Genomic DNA, 17,500 nt, shown 5'->3' with positions numbered 1-17,500 from the left:
CACCATGGCGACGACACTAAAACAGGAAGCAGGAATAATACATGTCCTTCCCCCTCTAATCAGCACTGTGCTTGGCTAGCGTGTGCCAAGGTATCTAGCGGCTCACAATACTACATGTGCAGAATGCAGCACCATATAGGAGTGCTCTTGCCAGCGGAGATCTCCTTCTGCCCTGCCTGGCCACTGGGTTCTGGGCTGCCCTGCCTGGCCACTGGGCTCTGGGCTGCTCCATCAGTGAGGGCAACAGACTCCCATCCTCCTCCGCCAAGAGGAACTAGCACCGCACCGCACCACACCACACCACACCACACCCACACCACACCGCACCGCACCGCAGCGCCACTCAGGCCTCGTCGTGTTCAGACATACAGCCCAACATGGCCTCATTTACGCTCCAATGATGGGAGGAGGAGGAGGTAGAGAGAGAGAGAGAGAGGGAGAGAGAGAGAGAGAGGGAGAGAGAGGAGGGGGAGAGAGAGAGGGAGAGAGAGAGGAGGAGAGAGGAGAGAGAGAGAGAGAGAGAGAGAGAGAGAGAGAGAGAGAGAGAGAGAGAGAGAGAGAGAGAGAGAGAGAGAGAGAGAGAGAGAGAGAGAGAGAGAGAGAAGAGTGTGAGGGAAGAGTGTGAGGGAGAGGGGGAGAGGTTGTCAAAGCAAACATAACAAACATTTTCTGTGCCTGACGTTTGTGTAAACAGTGAGGGAGCTGCTGGAATCGACCTGCCTTCGGCTGGGCTCACACACACACACCAGCCTGAGACGGCTCCCTGCCTCTCCTGACGAGAGTGGACGACCCAGCCCGGAGGACCCTGGTTCTGACCCGGCCTCCTGACCCCAAGAGACAGCACCTCCCCTCCTACGCTTACGCAGGCTTACGCAGGCTTACGCTCCTCACAGGTGTTCTCTGGACACTTCTTCCCTCTCTAGCTTGGCCAGATGTCTTCGAGGGGAACGCAGCAGATAGAAATATGACCAGACTTCTCCTTCGGGTGCTGAACATTATTACGCTCCAATGAGTCATTTAAGCAGCTGCAACTTTACACAGCGTTTGCAATAACACCAAAAAACACTGTGGTCAGACAATGGAAAAAGAGAATGAAGACATGATTCCATTGTTCACTTGATCTTTGAAAAGAAGAACAAGAGCAGCCAGGTTTTTCTTTCTCTCCTTTTTACAACAGGGAGGAAACAGAGGCACAGAAGAAGAAAGAGAAGAAGAAAGAGAAGAAGAAAGAGGAGGGGGGGGCATCAGCACCAGTGCCCCACATGCAGAGGGGCATCAGCACCAGGGCCCCACATGCAGAGGGGCATCAGCACCAGGGCCCCACATGCAGAGGGGCATCAGCACCAGGGCCCCACATGCAGAGGGGCATCAGCAAGAGAGGAAGCAGAGGGGCATCAGCACCAGTGCCCCACATGCAGAGGGGCATCAGCACCAGGGCCCCACATGCAGAGGGGCATCCGCACCAGTGCCCCACATGCAGAGGGGCCCAGCAAGAGAGGAAGCAGAGGGGCATCAGCACCAGTAATCACCAGCCCCCTTTCACCTCCAGGCCCCTTCCCACCTCCCAACCCCCAACCCCCAACCTCCACCTCCCAGCCCCCCCCCCCCTGCACAAACACAGGGCTTTCAGAGGGAGTTAGGAGGAGGGGAAGGGGGGAAGGGGGTGGTGAGAAGGGAGGGAAAAAATATGTTTACGACAAACATAAACAGAATAATTAAAGCTGCATTTACAGACGCGCATGAATAATATATACGGGGATGTGAAGCGGCTGAGAAAACAGAGCTGGAGATTGGTTTTAATTAAAGTGCCCCTGGACCGCAAACAAACACTGTTTCCAGTAAAGCAGCCACCGTTTGGTGTGTTTGGTAAACAGAACCGCTGGACGGGCTGGCTGGCGCTCCAGAGAAAACAATAACAGCTGATTATGGGGCATTACGGGCCCGTTCCCATCCCTCGCCATCGGCCATGACACTCGCAAATCCACAGTCCGCCGCAAAACCCAGCTAAAGAAATCCTCCAACTCCATCCAGCTTCTAAGCAAAGCAAACGCCATCTCACGTCACTGAGACGCTCTGAGCTAATGTTCAGACTCTAGCACACATTTCAGTCAGTTGAAATTCTATGGGGGGAAATGATACCTTGACTTGCTTGTGTTGATAAAGAGTAGTTTCCACATTCTCAATTACCTTCTATAAAAGATGTTAGGGGTGTATACAAGTGTATAAAGATGTTAAGGGTGTCAGTAACTGAGTTAATTTCCTTCAATAAAAGATGTTAAGGGTGTCAGTAACTGAGTTAATTTCCTTCAATAAAAGATGTTAAAGGGTCAGTAACTGAGTTCATTTCCTTCTATAAAAGATGTTAAGGGTGTCAGTAGCGGAGTTCATTAGCGTGTATTAAAAGATGTTAAGGGTGTTCAATGCGGAGTTCATTAACGTGTATTAAAGATGTTAAGGTGTATCGGAGTTCATTTCCTTCTATAAAAGATGTTAAGGGTGTCAGTAGCGGAGTTCATTAACGTGTATTAAAGATGTTAAGGGCGTCAGTAGCGGAGTTCATTTCCTTCTATAAAAGATGTTAAGGGTGTCAGTAGCGGAGTTCATTAACGTGTATTAAAGATGTTAAGGGTGTCAGTAGCGGAGTTCATTAACGTGTATTAAAGATGTTAAGGGTGTCAGTATCGGAGTTCATTTCCTTCTATGAAAGATGTTGAGGGCGTCAGTGGTGCATCACTACCTCTCTAGCTGCAGCAATAAGTGGAGTAACCAAGACAACAGACACGTCCAAACAGATAGCTGCTGTTGTTATTGTTCTTGCCAAAGTGTCAAAACCACCTTCCCCATTTGATGACGAAATGTCAACAACACCCAAAACATGTTTGTGGAAAACAAAAGCCCCACATATTTCTCAGGCCTCACTCTGAAGAGGGAGGGGAAAAAAGAGAGAGAGAAAAAAAAAAGAGAAAGAGAGAGAGAGAAAAAAAAGCACGAAAGAAAAATAAAACTACTACAGGGGGAATTTGGCCTCAACACCTCACGGACATGTTTGGTCGGGGCTTCCACACCCAAAACAAAAACAACATTCTTTCCCTTATTATTCACCGGTTCAAGCGTAAACACAGCAGAGCGAGGCCTGCAGCTGGGGACGCCTCCATCAGCGCCCGCAGAGAAATGCCCATCTGATGACCCTGCCCCCTGACCACGGGCCGCACATCGCACAACACCGGGCCCCATCTGATGACCCTGCCACCTGACCACGCGGGCAGCACATCACAGGGCCCCATCTGATGACCCTGCCACCTGACCACGGGCGCCACATCACAGGGCCCCATCTGATGACCCTGCCACCTGACCACGGGCCGCACATCACAGGGCCCCATCTGATGACCCTGCCACCTGACCACGGGCCGCACATCACAGGGCCCCATCTGATGACCCTGCCACCTGACCACGGGCCGCACATCGCACATCACAGGGCCCTAGAGCCTCTGCAGGCAGCCGTGGCATGTCCAAACCAGCGTTCACTTGAACAGCTGTTCTTTATGATTCTACAAGCCTTAAAGGAATTATCGAGGTAAAATGCACTTTAGATCAATTTACGGATGATTGGGGAATACACCGCGTTGAGTTGACATCAAAATCATGTCATTGGATGTGTTTTGAGAAAGTTGATTTTACCATTTTTTAGTCAAAGCTTCGTTAGCATGGAAGTGGACGGGCATATCATTCGCCGCTACAAAGCGCTATTTTTTATACCTCTTCTACAGTTCAAGCAACATTACACTTACGTGGTAGTGAGTAGAGAGGTCCTAAAGCCAAACTGAAGTATCCGAGGTCTTTATGTGGTGGGATAGAGAGTCCAGAATGAATTTCATCAAGCCAGTACCATTCGGAAATGTTGCCATCTTTAGGGAAAGTCCGTGAGTCGATTGCCAAGTATGGGAGTAACACGGCTCTGGAAATTCACAATTTAAATTGCCGCCGTTTAAAAAAAACAAAAAAAAAAACATAGTCCAGTATTTCTTTTGAAATTGAAATGAAGTTGTATGGACTGGACTATGTTTTTATTTTATTTTTTTTAAACCATCGCATTTACTAAATTGTGAATTTTGGCAATCGACTCACGGACTTTCCCTAAAGCTGGCAGCAAAGATGGCAACATTTCGGAAAGGTACTGGCTTGATGAAATTCATTCTGGACTCTCTATCCCACCACATAAAGACCTCGGATACTGGGTTTGGCTTTAGGGACCCTCTACTCACTACCACGTAAGTGTAATGTTGTTTGGAACTGTAGAAGAGGTATAAAATAGCTTTTTAGTAGCTAAATAATATGCCCTTCTCACTTCCACGCTTAACGAAGTTTTGACTAAAAACGGTAAAATCGAACTTTCTCAAAACACATCCGAATGACATGATTTTGATGTCAACTCAACGTATGTACTCCCAATCATCCGTAAATTGATCTAAAGTGCATTTTACTCCGGATAATTCCTTTAAGGATCTCACAAGTTTAACACACTTCAGTTCAGGCCCACTGATATTATCAGCTATTTAAGCTTTTAAAACTTAAAATGACCTTTTCTGTTGTGTCTTGTGTTTTCAGACGTTGGATGTGTGATGCATAGTGCTACAGGAGTACACCAGGATAGACCACCAGGATAGATCCCCAGGATAGATCCTCAGGACAGATCCCCAGGACAGATCACAATATGGATGTGTAGAGAGAGCAGCTCCAGGCCATGGAGAAGTCCCGCAGACACACACTCCGATGCAGTGGAGCACTCCCAGACTAACTAACCATCCGCACATCATCAATCTTGCTTTTAATCTCAAACACTAATCACAAATGGCCACACATACAAACACACATACTCTCCCACACACACACACACAAACAAAAAACACTTGTTCCAGACTAGCAACCTCAGAAGATCCTGTTCCACTGTAAAACACTTCTTTCCGCCGACACGCCCTTCAAAGCAGCCGTAAAAAAATGGATGGTTAAATGTTTTTGTCTCAATATTACAAATTATAATTAAACTATTCAAAATAATCCTGTGTTTTTTCCATTTGCCATGCAGTCAGACTGCTTCTAGCTGCTTACTTTCATTTTTTATTTAATAAGCGCTTTCTTCTCCTGTTTACTGGGACGCATGTGCCTTAGCCATAGACATTCACAAGAGTAATTTAATCAGAGCGGGTAACTTTAGTAAGTGTTTGGGACCGAGTTGCCATTGGAGACCAAGAAACATTGAAAGCTCTTCTGAGCACAAATGAAAGTGTGCGTGGGTCAATAACTATTCTGCTGCCTGAACGGTGCTGAAAGCCGTGCTTGGAGACATGGTGTGTGTGTGTGTGTGTATGTAATAATCTGTGCATACATGCAAGCATGTGCATGTCCATAAGTGCATATTGTGAATACCAGTCTTATCTCTCCCATGATCTCAATTCATGCGTCCAGATTTGCTCCCCTATAAATCAATAGTTTCCTGAACTCTCAGCTGATCTGTGGGATGGTAATGTCTACCAGACCACTAGACTGAGTGTTGAACACAAGTACAGGCATAAGAGTCATGTCAGCTCAACAGCCACAGCCAAACACAGTCCCTGTCAACAACCACAGGGTACAGAATCACTCATTTGTTTTCACTTGTTTTTATGCAACAGTTACTGTTTAACCGTGCTGTAACCCACATACATGAGGCCTTTGCCACTACAGAGTGAGAAGTCCAAGAAACAAAAACACGCACACACACACACACACACACACACACACACACACACACACACACACACACACACACACACACACACAACACACACAAACGTGCATGCACATACGCGCGCACACACACACACAAACATGGGGGAGATGAGGAGTAACATGAGGAGTAACATGAGGAGCAACATGAGGAACAACATGAGGAGCAACATGAGGAGTAACATGAGGAGCAACATGAGGAGTAACATGAGGAGTAACATGAGGAGTAACATGAGGAGTAACATGGGGAGATGAGGAGTAACATGAGGAGTAACATGAGGAGTAACATGAGGAGCAACATGAGGAGCAACATGAGGAGCAACATGAGGAGCAACATGAGGAGCAACATGAGGAGCAACATGAGGAGCGAGATGAGGAGTAACATGAGGAGCAACATGAGGAGCAACATGAGGAGTAACATGGGGGAGATGAGTAACATGAGGAGTAACATGAGGAGTAACATGAGGAGCAACATGAGGAGCAACATGAGGAGCAACATGAGGAGTAACATGAGGAGTAACATGAGGAGCAACATGGGGGAGATGAGGAGTAACATGAGGAGCAACATGAGGAGCAACATGAGGAGCAACATGAGGAGTAACATGGGGGAGATGAGGAGTAACATGAGGAGCAACATGAGGAGCAACATGAGGAGCAACATGAGGAGCAACATGAGGAGTAACATGGGGAGATGAGGAGTAACATGAGGAGCAACATGAGGAGCAACATGAGGAGCAACATGAGGAGCAACATGAGGAGTAACATGGGGGAGATGAGGAGTAACATGAGGAGTAACATGAGGAGCAACATGGGGGAGATGAGGATTAACATGAGGAAATATGCTGTGATTATATCTACGTGTTTACAGTAAAGCATAGCTAGGCTATATATAATGGACCTAAACATAACAAGGTTGTGTTTACAGTAAAGCATAGCTAGGCTATATATATTGGACCTAAACATAACAAGGTTGTGTTTACAGTAAAGCATAGCTAGGCTATATATAATGGACCTAAACATAACAAGGTTGTGTTTACAGTAAAGCATAGCTAGGCTATATATAATGGACCTAAACATAGCAAGGTTGTGTTTACAGTAAAGCATAGCTAGGCTATATATAATGGACCTAAACATAACAAGGTTGTGTTTACAGTAAAGCATAGCTAGGCTATATATAATGGACCTAAACATAGCAAGGTTGTGTTTACAGTAAAGCATAGCTAGGCTATATATAATGGACCTAAACATAACAAGGTTGTGTTTACAGTAAAGCATAGCTAGGCTATATATAATGGACCTAAACATAGCAAGGTTGTGTTTACAGTAAAGCATAGCTAGGCTATATATAATGGACCTAAACATAGCAAGGTTGTGTTTACAGTAAAGCAGGGTATCTGCACATTTTCCAAGTGCAAATTTAAAGACTTGTAAGACCTTTTCAAGACATCTTAATGAAAAAATTAAGACTATACCACGGCAAAAAGATACATACGACAACTTAAAATTGTTTTATGCAACAGGTTTTTTTTTCTACTAATTTTAACCCCCACCCCATTTTGGATGTCTACAGAAGTTACGAAATATATTTTGGTGAAAGAAAAATAACTGTGTGAATTACCTTCAAAGCTATAAATGTCCAATTTTAGGGTCTGGGCTGCTTGCTTTTGAAGCTGGCTGTACTGGTTGTGCTTACTGGCTGAGGCTGCACAATTTCAGGTTGTTTTTGTTGTACAAGATTGATCTGCACTAAACTCTGCTCTTCCCCTCTTGTGAAATTGTGGTTGGCACAGAAAGTGGCATGTGTGTGTGTGTTTGTGAATCTGTTTGTGTGTGTGTGTGTTTGTGAATCTGTTTGTGTGTGTGTGTGTTTGTGAATCTGTTTGTGTGTGTGTGAATCTGTTTGTCTGTGTGTGTGTTTGTGAATCTGTTTGTCTGTGTGTGTGTGTGTGAATCTGTTTGTTTGTGTGTGTGTGAATCTGTTTGTTTGTGTGTGTGTTTGTTTGTTTGTGTGTGTGTGAATCTGTTTGTCTGTGTGTGTGTGCTTTACCTGTGTGTCTGCCTCTGCCTCAGGGGCCCTAGGGGACTTCCCTCCCTTGTTGTTGTTGTTGTTGTTGTTGTTGTTGTTGTTGTTGTTGTTGTTGTTGTTGTTGTTGTTGTTGTTGTTGTTGTTGTTGTTGTTGTTGTTGTTGTTGTTGTTGTTGTTGTTGTTGTTGTTGTTGTTGTTGTTGTTGTGCAACTTGAAGAGCCTGAAGATAGAAAAAGTGAGAGAGAGAAGAGAGAGGGAGGGAGAGAGGGAGGGTGGGAGAGAGAGAGGGTGGGAGAGAGAGAGGGTGGGAGAGAGGGAGGGTGGGAGAGAGAGAGGGTGGGAGAGAGAGAGGGTGGGAGAGAGAGAGGGATAGAGGGAGGGTGGGAGAGAGGAAGGGAGGGAGGGAGAGAGAGAGAGAGAGAGAGAGAGATGAGAATAAGAAGATGAAGAAAAACAGCAGCAGTGGTGGCATCACAGCAGAGTGCTGATTGGGTCCCCCTGGAGCCCCTCCCCTCTCCTCTACAAACAGAACAGAACAGAACAGTGCCATGATCACACCGCCCCATTACTGCAAATAACCACCCATCAACCCGCCACCCAGCACTGTTATTCCACGCCACGCCACGCCACGCCGTGCCGCCACGCCACACCACGCCACGCCACGCCCCAACGCCACGCCCCAACGCCACGCCACGCCACAACGCCACGCCATCTTCACTTCTTAAACCTTCATCACTGAACATGCTGAATAAACACGCCACCTCCTCAAGAGCAGTAGCCACCTCCTCAAGGCCAGTAGGCAGCACCTCCTCAAGGCCAGTGGGCAGCACCTCCTCAAGGCCAGTGGGCAGCACCTCCTCAAGGCCAGTGGGCAGCAGACGTACGGGAGCAAATTTGGACTCAGAAGGCACAAATCAACTCAAACCTTTTATGGCTACAAAACAACATTCAACAAACACAGTGGCATGAAGACCAATCAGCTGTGTTAGCCAGAGCGGTGGCATGCCCGAGTGAAAGGGGTGGAGGAGAGGGTGTAGGTGGCATGCCCGAGTGAAAGGGGTGGAGGAGCGGGCGTAGGTGGCATGCAGAAGTGAAAGGACATAGCTTTCCTCTGAGAACCTGTCTCCTCCACTCGCTCACACCCCAACCCCCCCAATGCCCCCCCTACTCCTAAAGCCAAAGCCAAAATAACCCAGACAGGGGAAGCAGCCAACAGCAACTCGAAAAGAGCAGCGAGAGGCAGAGAGTTCACGACCCTCACACCTCCAGGGGTCAAACATCTGGGGTCAAACATCTGGGGTCAAACATCTGGGGTCAAACATCTGGGCAGGAACAGGAAGACAGGGGAAAGACCGAGTGAGAGAGAGAGATGAAGAGAGAGAGAGATGAGAGAAAGAGTGAAAGAGAGAGAGAGTGAGTGAGTGAGAGAGAGATGAGAGAAAGAGTGAGAGAAAGAGAGAAAGAGAGAGAGAGTGAGTGAGTGAGAGAGAGATGAGTGAGAGAGGGGGGGAATTTAGAAGAACTAGGAGACAGGCAGACAATGCAAAGTCGAAGCTCTTAAGTATGAAAAGCCGTGACATAAAACGTCTGGTGTGTGTGTGTACATGTCTGGGAGAGTACTGGAGTGTGTGTGCGCGTGTGTGTGTGTGTGTGTGTGTGTGTGTGGGGGTCCTCCCCACAGCTGTGTGTCCCTCTCCATAGCCTCATATGACATCATCCGCCTGGAATGTCTAATGTGGGGCGCAGCGGGCAGAATGTTGTGGGTTCCACAGCATGGGGCCCACAGGGCATCTCTCTCACACACACACACACACGGGCCCACAGGCATCTCACACACACACACACACACAGGGGCCCACAGGGCATCTCTCTCTCTCACACACACACACACACGGGCCCACAGGCATCTCACACACACACACACACACACACACACACACACACACAGGGCATCTCTCTCACACACACACACACACGGGCCCACAGGCATCTCACACACACACTCACACACACACACGGGCCCACAGGCATCTCACACACACACACACGGGCCCACAGGCATCTCTCTCACACACACACACACACAGGCCCACGGGTATCTCACATATATACAAAGAAACAAACACACACACACCCCAAAGATCTCCCTTAGGATGCCAACGCAAAAGCATTTGGTGTGGCGACATATGTGCTCCAGGCCAGTCGTTCAGCTGTTGTGTGGGGACGACTACACACACACACACACACACACACACACACACACACACACACACACACACACACACACACACACACACACACACACACAGGGTGTGGGGACGACTGTAGAAAATAGGGAGTGGACGCCCCTCACTCAAGGCCAGACGGGCCGACTCTTCACGCGCCCGAGAGTCTAACTGCACACAGGCCATGGGTGAGACTTCAGTGGGTGGCCATAACTCAATCACACTGAATCAACAGCACTGGCTGGCTGAATGCCATCTAATGGAGAGAGCTGTGTGTTGGGATTGGGCACCAGCCACAAGTCTACGAGACCGATCAACGTTTCTATACAGAACATACATAACAAGCAGAGAGACAGAGAGACAGACAGACAGACAGACAGACAGACAGACAGGCGGAGAGAGAGACAGGCAGAATGACAGAAAAACAGACACAGAGCGAGCTGAGAGCGAGAAAAACAGGCAGACAGACAGACAGGTGTGTGGGGCTACCTGCTGTGTGTGGGGTAGGCAGGTGTGTGGGGTAGGCAGGTGTGTGGGGCTACCTGCTGTGTGTGCGGTAGGCAGGTGTGTGCGGTAGGCAGGTGTGTGCGGTAGGCAGGTGTGTGGGGCTACCTGCTGTGTGTGGGGTAGGCAGGTGTGTGCGGTAGGCAGGTGTGTGGGGCTACCTGCTGTGTGTGCGGTAGGCTGGCCTCTGCTCCCTGATTGGATGGCGATCCAGCCGCGGCTATCCCGGCTCTGCCGGGCCTCTGCGACGCCATGCTGCCACTGGATCGCTTGGTTCGGGCCTCTCGACTCCTGCATGTCGTCTCACACACCTGCACACACACCCACACACACAGTGTGAACCCTTGCACCAGTGGATGTGATTCATTATTAACCCACACGCATCACATGACGCCGGGGTCTCTGGAGACTGGTTGGCATCGGTCTGGAAAACACACACATCCTGAGCTGCCACAACCAGCCTGCTGACTCAGTCCAGCCCCCTGACCCAGCCCCCCAACCCAGCCCCCCAAACCTAGTCCAGCCCCCTGACCCAGCCCCCCAACCCAACCCAACGCCCCCAACCCAGCACAGAGCCCAGTCCAGCCTGCGAGGCCCCCAGCCCCCACACATCATGCTGTTTACAGTGTCGCTGACATACTGAGAGGACAGCTAAGAGCAGTGGACACGGGGAAACCAGAGGAGTGGCATCTGGTGTGACGCTTGTTTAGATTCACCCTGAAGTCCCAGGAACCAGACGCAAACAACGCCACAGAGGAGAACAAGGTAGGGCCAGCGGAACAGTCCGGCTGCTGATCTACGGAGGTTCTAGCCCAGGGATCACCAAATGATGGGATCATGTCCCAGTCCGACTGGTGACGTGATCCTATCCGACCCAGACCATAATAGCCTAATTTAGATTTTCACGAAGATTTTTCTAAAAGCTGCCTTAAATGTTTCGTTGGTTAGGATAACAGCATTTACTTCAGGGGCTTTAGGAACCATCATTTCGCTTTGCTGCTACTCAGCCAGTGAAATCTGTGAATTTGATAAAGTCGAGTCAGTGAGTAAAGTAGCCTACTATGGGGAAGAGACTGATAGCCTGAAACGAGTTTAGGAGAGGAGACGGACGAAACAATCAGATGGATATCTGCTAACTATAAAGTAAGTTATTTTCAAATTATCCATTGCTCAAAAGAGGAGAAAGCTAGACAGCTTAGAACAGATTTTATATATCGATAATGGGGTATCGTTTGAAAACTGGCCACGCCCATATAACGCAACTAAATATGGATGTGACAGTTTTGCTGAATTGCCCTGGACCTCTTTCTATATATTCTGAGACAGGCGATTTTAAGCCAATTTGAAGAACCTCTACTAGACAAAGCATATATTTTGAGCAAGCATAGGGTAGGCTAGGCCCATTCAACAGTGAACTGAGACCACAGAATATTTTACGATTTAAGAAGGCAATATGATTGATCCACCACAATCTAGTTAAGCCTACATGCATTCACTGCCCAACAATGTGATATTCCTGGGTTTCCAGGATTTCGGGTCAACATAAAAAAAACTAAACTTGCTGATTAATGGGTTCAAGGAACCCTAGGGACCAGCTGTGGAATATCCATCCTTGTCTCAGCTCAAATTTTATTTTAAGTTCACGTTAAGATCTTAAAAATAGCCAAGGCTACTCAGTTTTTCTCCTAGTTACTCTTATCTTGCCTTATTTCTCCTCATTTCGAATGTTGCCTTTTAGGCTACTTATTTTATTTCACATTAAACATTAGGCCTAGGCCTACAATCTTCTATTTCTTGAATTTTCCCTTGGGGATCAATAAAGTATCTATCTATCTATCTATCTATCTATCTATCTATCTATCTATCTATCTATCTATCTATCTATCTCTACAACTAGGCTCCATCCATCCATCCTAATATTATACATACATACATATATACACAGCCTAAACACGCACGTTAAACATTATGATGCTCCGGACCTTTCCTCGAGGAAATTTTCCGTAACTGGACCTCGCTGAAGATTAATTGAATACCCCTGTTCTAGCCAATCACAGGTCACTGGGAGTTTACTTCCACAAGCAGCGGACACCTGGATTAGCACACACACGCACACACACACACACACGCACAGCTGAACACAGGAACACACTCCTGGTACGGTTATATCAGCACACACACGGCTGAACACAGGAACACACTCCTGGTAGCTGCACACACACGGCTGAACACAGGAACACACTCCTGGTAGCTGCACACACACGGCTGAACATAGGAACACACTCCTGGTACGGTTATATCAGCACACACATGGCTGAACACAGGAACACACTCCTGGTAGCTGCACACACACGGCTGAACACAGGAACACACTCCTGGTAGCTGCACACACGGGCTGAACACAGGAACACACTCCTGGTAGCTGCACACACACGGCTGAACATAGAACACACTCCTGGTAACGGGTTATATCAGCACACACACGGCTGAACACAGGAACACACTCCTGGTAGCTGCACACACACGGCTGAACATAGGAACACACTCCTGGTACGGTTATATCAGCACACACACGGCTGAACACAGGAACACACTCCTGGTAGCTGCACACACACGGCTGAACACAGGAACACACTCCTGGTGGCTGCACACACGGCTAAACACAGGAACACACTCCTGGTTAGGGTTGCAAAGGGGCGGAAAATTTCCGGAAACTTTCCAGAAACTTACCATGGGAATTAATAGGAATTTATGGGAATTAACATGTAATTTTGGGTAATTCATTCAAACTGTTTCATATACAAACATTAACATTTTGTTTCGTAATAAGCAATATGATTTGTATGTTTGGATTTTTGCTTAGCTTAGCATACAAAGCTAGCTAGCATGCTAGCGGGAATCCCATTCTCTGCCTATGGTTTACTAGCGTGCTAAACTAGCAACACTGAACTGCCCAAGATACACCACACCACTCAACAAAATCCAATTGGTTGGAACATTTTTTCCCCATGCATATGAACGCACCATAGGTTTCCTTTATGTCTAGTAGCCTATGCCGAATGCTGTGTGCATGTGATTGACATATGTGCAGGGTAGAAATTTGACTGAAATGGCATTAAATCAGGTTGTTTTAACTAATATTATGCTGCAAGATGGGGTTTTGTCCATTACATTTAAGTTCCCTGTTATAGACTAACTTGCCATATTAAACATTCCCAGTTTATTCCCATTAATTCCCATATATTCCTGTTAATTCCCATGGAAAGTTTCCAACTTTGAAAATTTTGCAACCCTACTCCTGGTACGATTAGCTGAAAATAGGCCTGGCTGATAGTGACCTTTTTTTTTTAGAGCTCCTTCTGACATCTTTGGTAAATATCTGATTCACATGAGTTGAGGGAGTGATGGCTCTGGTAGTATGTGTTTTCACTGAGTAGACCAATCAACCAGCCAAAAGCTGCCCTCCGCAGCACATGTCTGCAGCTAACCTCAGCTGAGATGGTAGCATCAGAGCAGGGGATTGTGGGATTGGAGTGACTCCAAACATGCCTACCAACTGCCCATGAAGTATTACGTTTGCGAGCAGCCATAGCCCTCACTTAAGTGCTGGCATAGCCCTCGCTTAAAAGGATAATTCCGGTGTGATTTTGACCTAAAGTGTGTTGAAACATGATGCCGAGTGTGTATAAATCGTCTTGTAAATAAACTACCAGTGCTTTTTCAAAGTTCTCCATGTCTTGTTTTAAATGACAAGGCCCTTGGAAGTCTACCAATTAAGTATGGAGCTACTTTGAGCCTCGTAAATGGTGTAAAACAGTGATTTATTTGCATGGCTAGGCCGATACCCGAGGTACCACAACGAAACACTGTGATGGTAGCATTGGCTAACTAGCGCCAGATTTCTGAGTGCAGGGGACAAGCCGAGGTGAGCTATGAGACATACGTTCACACCCGGTATCATGTTTCAACACACTTTAGGTCAATATCACACCGGAATTATCCTTTAAGTGCTGCTTCCCGGTGAAACAGTTTGCGAGTAGCTGGCCAAAAAACAGGGAGATCGTTGATTTCCCCCACCAAATATCTAAAAAAACTGTAAAATTTGCTTACTTCAAAAAATAGTCACTTTTACAGAGGAACATAAAAAGAAAGTTTCCAGACAGGCATGTGTGTTGCGTTTGTGGTCCCGTACATGGCCTGGTGGACGGGCCTCCTGGCTCTGTGTGGACGAGTCTGCAGTGCGGGGGGACCGGAGGGCAGAAACCAGATAGCCTTGTTTGTGAAACGTCCGATTGGCGCCATGGCGACAGTAAACAGTGAGGCCCCGCTTTGGGTGTTTATTAACAAACACATTGTCGTTCTGCAGCAATTTAACATTAACCAGGTGCTGCCATCAACAGATCTGGCAGGTGGCATGATACACAGGCCCGCGCCTTGTGTAAACATCTGGGGGGGGCGGAGGGGGGGCATTCAAAAAGCAACACAGCAAAGAGCAAATAGCCAAGAAAATCTCTAGACAAACAAGCAGCCGCTCTCCTGACATGAATGCAAACCAGAGGAGGGTGTGTGTGTGTGTGTGTGTGTGTGCACGAGATGCAGTTTGTTTAGCGGTGTGTGTGGCAGGCGAGAGAGACAGAGGGAGGTAGGGCGAGCTTGTAGGATTGGAGTGCTGGTTATTTAGTACCAGGGCAGCCTTGGCTTGTTTGGCTGGCGAGAGCGAGAGGTTCTCTGAGTGTGTCACCCAGGACTCCACCACCTCATAAGTCCCGCTCTATTACCAACACACTCATGCTGCACACACACACACACACCAACCAGGCACAAACACACTCACGCTGCACACACACACACACACACACGACAACCAGGCACAAACACACTCACACTGCACACACACACACACAACACACGACAACCAGGCACAAACACACTCACGCTGCACACACACACACACGACAACCAGGCACAAACACACTCACGCTGCACACACACACACACACACAAGACAACCAGGCACAAACACACTCATGCACACACACACACACACACACAACACACAACACAAACCAGGCACAAACACACATCACACACACACACACACACACACAAACAACCAGGCACAAACACACTCACGCTGCACACACACACACACACACACAAGACAACCAGGCACAAACACACTCACGCTGCACACACACACACACACAAACAACCAGGCACAAACACACTCACGCCACACACACACACACACACACAAGACAACCAGGCACAAACACACTCACGCTGCACACACACACACAACAACCAGGCACAAACACACTCACGCTGCACACACACACACACACACACACGACAACCAGGCACAAACACACTCACGCTGCACACACACACACACACGACAACAATAAAATAACCAACACACACAAACACACACCACCAGGCACAACACACACACACACACACACACACAACAACCAGGCACAAACACACTGCACACACACACACACACACACAGACAACCAGGCACAAACACACTCACGCTGCACACACACACACACACACACACACAAAACCACTTGCACACACACACACACACACAGGCACAAACACACACACACACAAGACAACCAGGCACAAACACACTCATGCTGCACACACACACACACACACACCCACACACACACACACGACAACCAGGCACAAACACACTCACACACACAAGACAACCAGGCACAAACACACTCATGCTGCACACACACACACACACACACACACACACACGACAACCAGGCACAAAACACACACACACACACACGACAACCAGGCACAAACACACTCACAAGACAACCAGGCACAAACACACTCATGCTGCACACACACACACACACACACACACACACACACACACACACACAAGACAACCAGGCACAAACACACTCACACTGCACACACACACACGACAACCAGGCACAAACACACTTATGCTGCACACACACACACACTCACGCTACACACACACACACAACCAGGCACAAACACACACACGCCACACACACACACACACACACCACGCCACACACACACACACGACAACCAGGCACAAACACACTCACACACACACACACACAAGACAACCAGGCACAAACACACTCACGCGACAACCAGGCACAAACACACAAGACAACCAGGCACAAACACACTCACACACACACACACAAGACAACCAGGCACAAACACACTCACGCTTACACACACACACACACACACGACAACCAGGCACAAACACACTCACACTGCACACACACACACACACACGACAACCAGGCACAAACACACTCACACTGCACACACACACACACACACGCACAACCAGGCACAAACACACTCACACTGCACACACACACACACACGACAACCAGGCACAAACAAACGCAGTTTGATGTGTGATGAGCGTGTTGTTAACAGCCGACTGGGAGCGCAGGCAGGATGAATATCTGAACGTTCTGTTTGGAATCGCCGTGGTTACACGCTGCAGCTCGGCCCCACGGTGGGCTCTCTCAGAGACGGAGTTTCAGGTGCACTTTTTTTAAAGGGAAACGCACACCCTGGAGAATTTTTCCACACTTCCTGCATTAGCAGTTCAAAAAGAGTTCATAGATTTTAAAAAAAGAAAACCGATGAAAATAAACAAAAGGGGTGGGGTGGGGTGGGGGGTAGAAGTCCGATCAGAAGATTTCTTGCATAATGGCGGCATGTTGAGCGGTTTTACCTAGCCGGAGAACAGAGCTGGTCTTGTTTGTGTTTGTGAGTTTTTAATGAGCGACATCTCCCGGGCTGCTCCCTGGGCCTGCCCAGGGGCCAGCACAGAGGCTGTGTGTGTGTGTGTGTGTGTGTGTGTGTGTGTGTGTGTGTGTGTGTGTGTGAGGGAGGGAGCGTCACGCCTCAACGCCCATTAAGCTGGAGGAGCTGCTGCTGCTGCTGC

At 48.0% G+C, this 17,500-nt stretch overlaps 1 long non-coding RNA gene across 2 annotated transcripts in view; it reads right to left on the bottom strand.

Annotated features, from left to right (window-relative positions):
- Nucleotides 1-13,200, bottom strand: part of LOC125293698 — a 13,456-nt gene extending 256 nt beyond the window's left edge. Inside the window, exons 1-2 of one of the 2 annotated variants that reach the window (XR_007193400.1) lie at nucleotides 13,191-13,200; nucleotides 7,811-7,855 (exon numbers count right to left, since the gene is read on the bottom strand). This is a non-coding gene — a long non-coding RNA (uncharacterized LOC125293698). Of the gene's footprint in view, nucleotides 1-7,810; nucleotides 8,033-13,190 lie in introns of those variants that run through there. The other variant, XR_007193399.1, reaches the window with a different exon arrangement.
- Nucleotides 13,201-17,500: the final 4,300 nt, after the last annotated feature.

This window comes from Alosa alosa, chromosome 4 (assembly GCF_017589495.1).
Source record: "Alosa alosa isolate M-15738 ecotype Scorff River chromosome 4, AALO_Geno_1.1, whole genome shotgun sequence".
Lineage (NCBI taxonomy): Eukaryota > Metazoa > Chordata > Actinopteri > Clupeiformes > Clupeidae > Alosa > Alosa alosa.
Note: the sequence above shows the minus strand (reverse complement) of the source record. Positions and strands in the feature narration are given on the sequence as shown.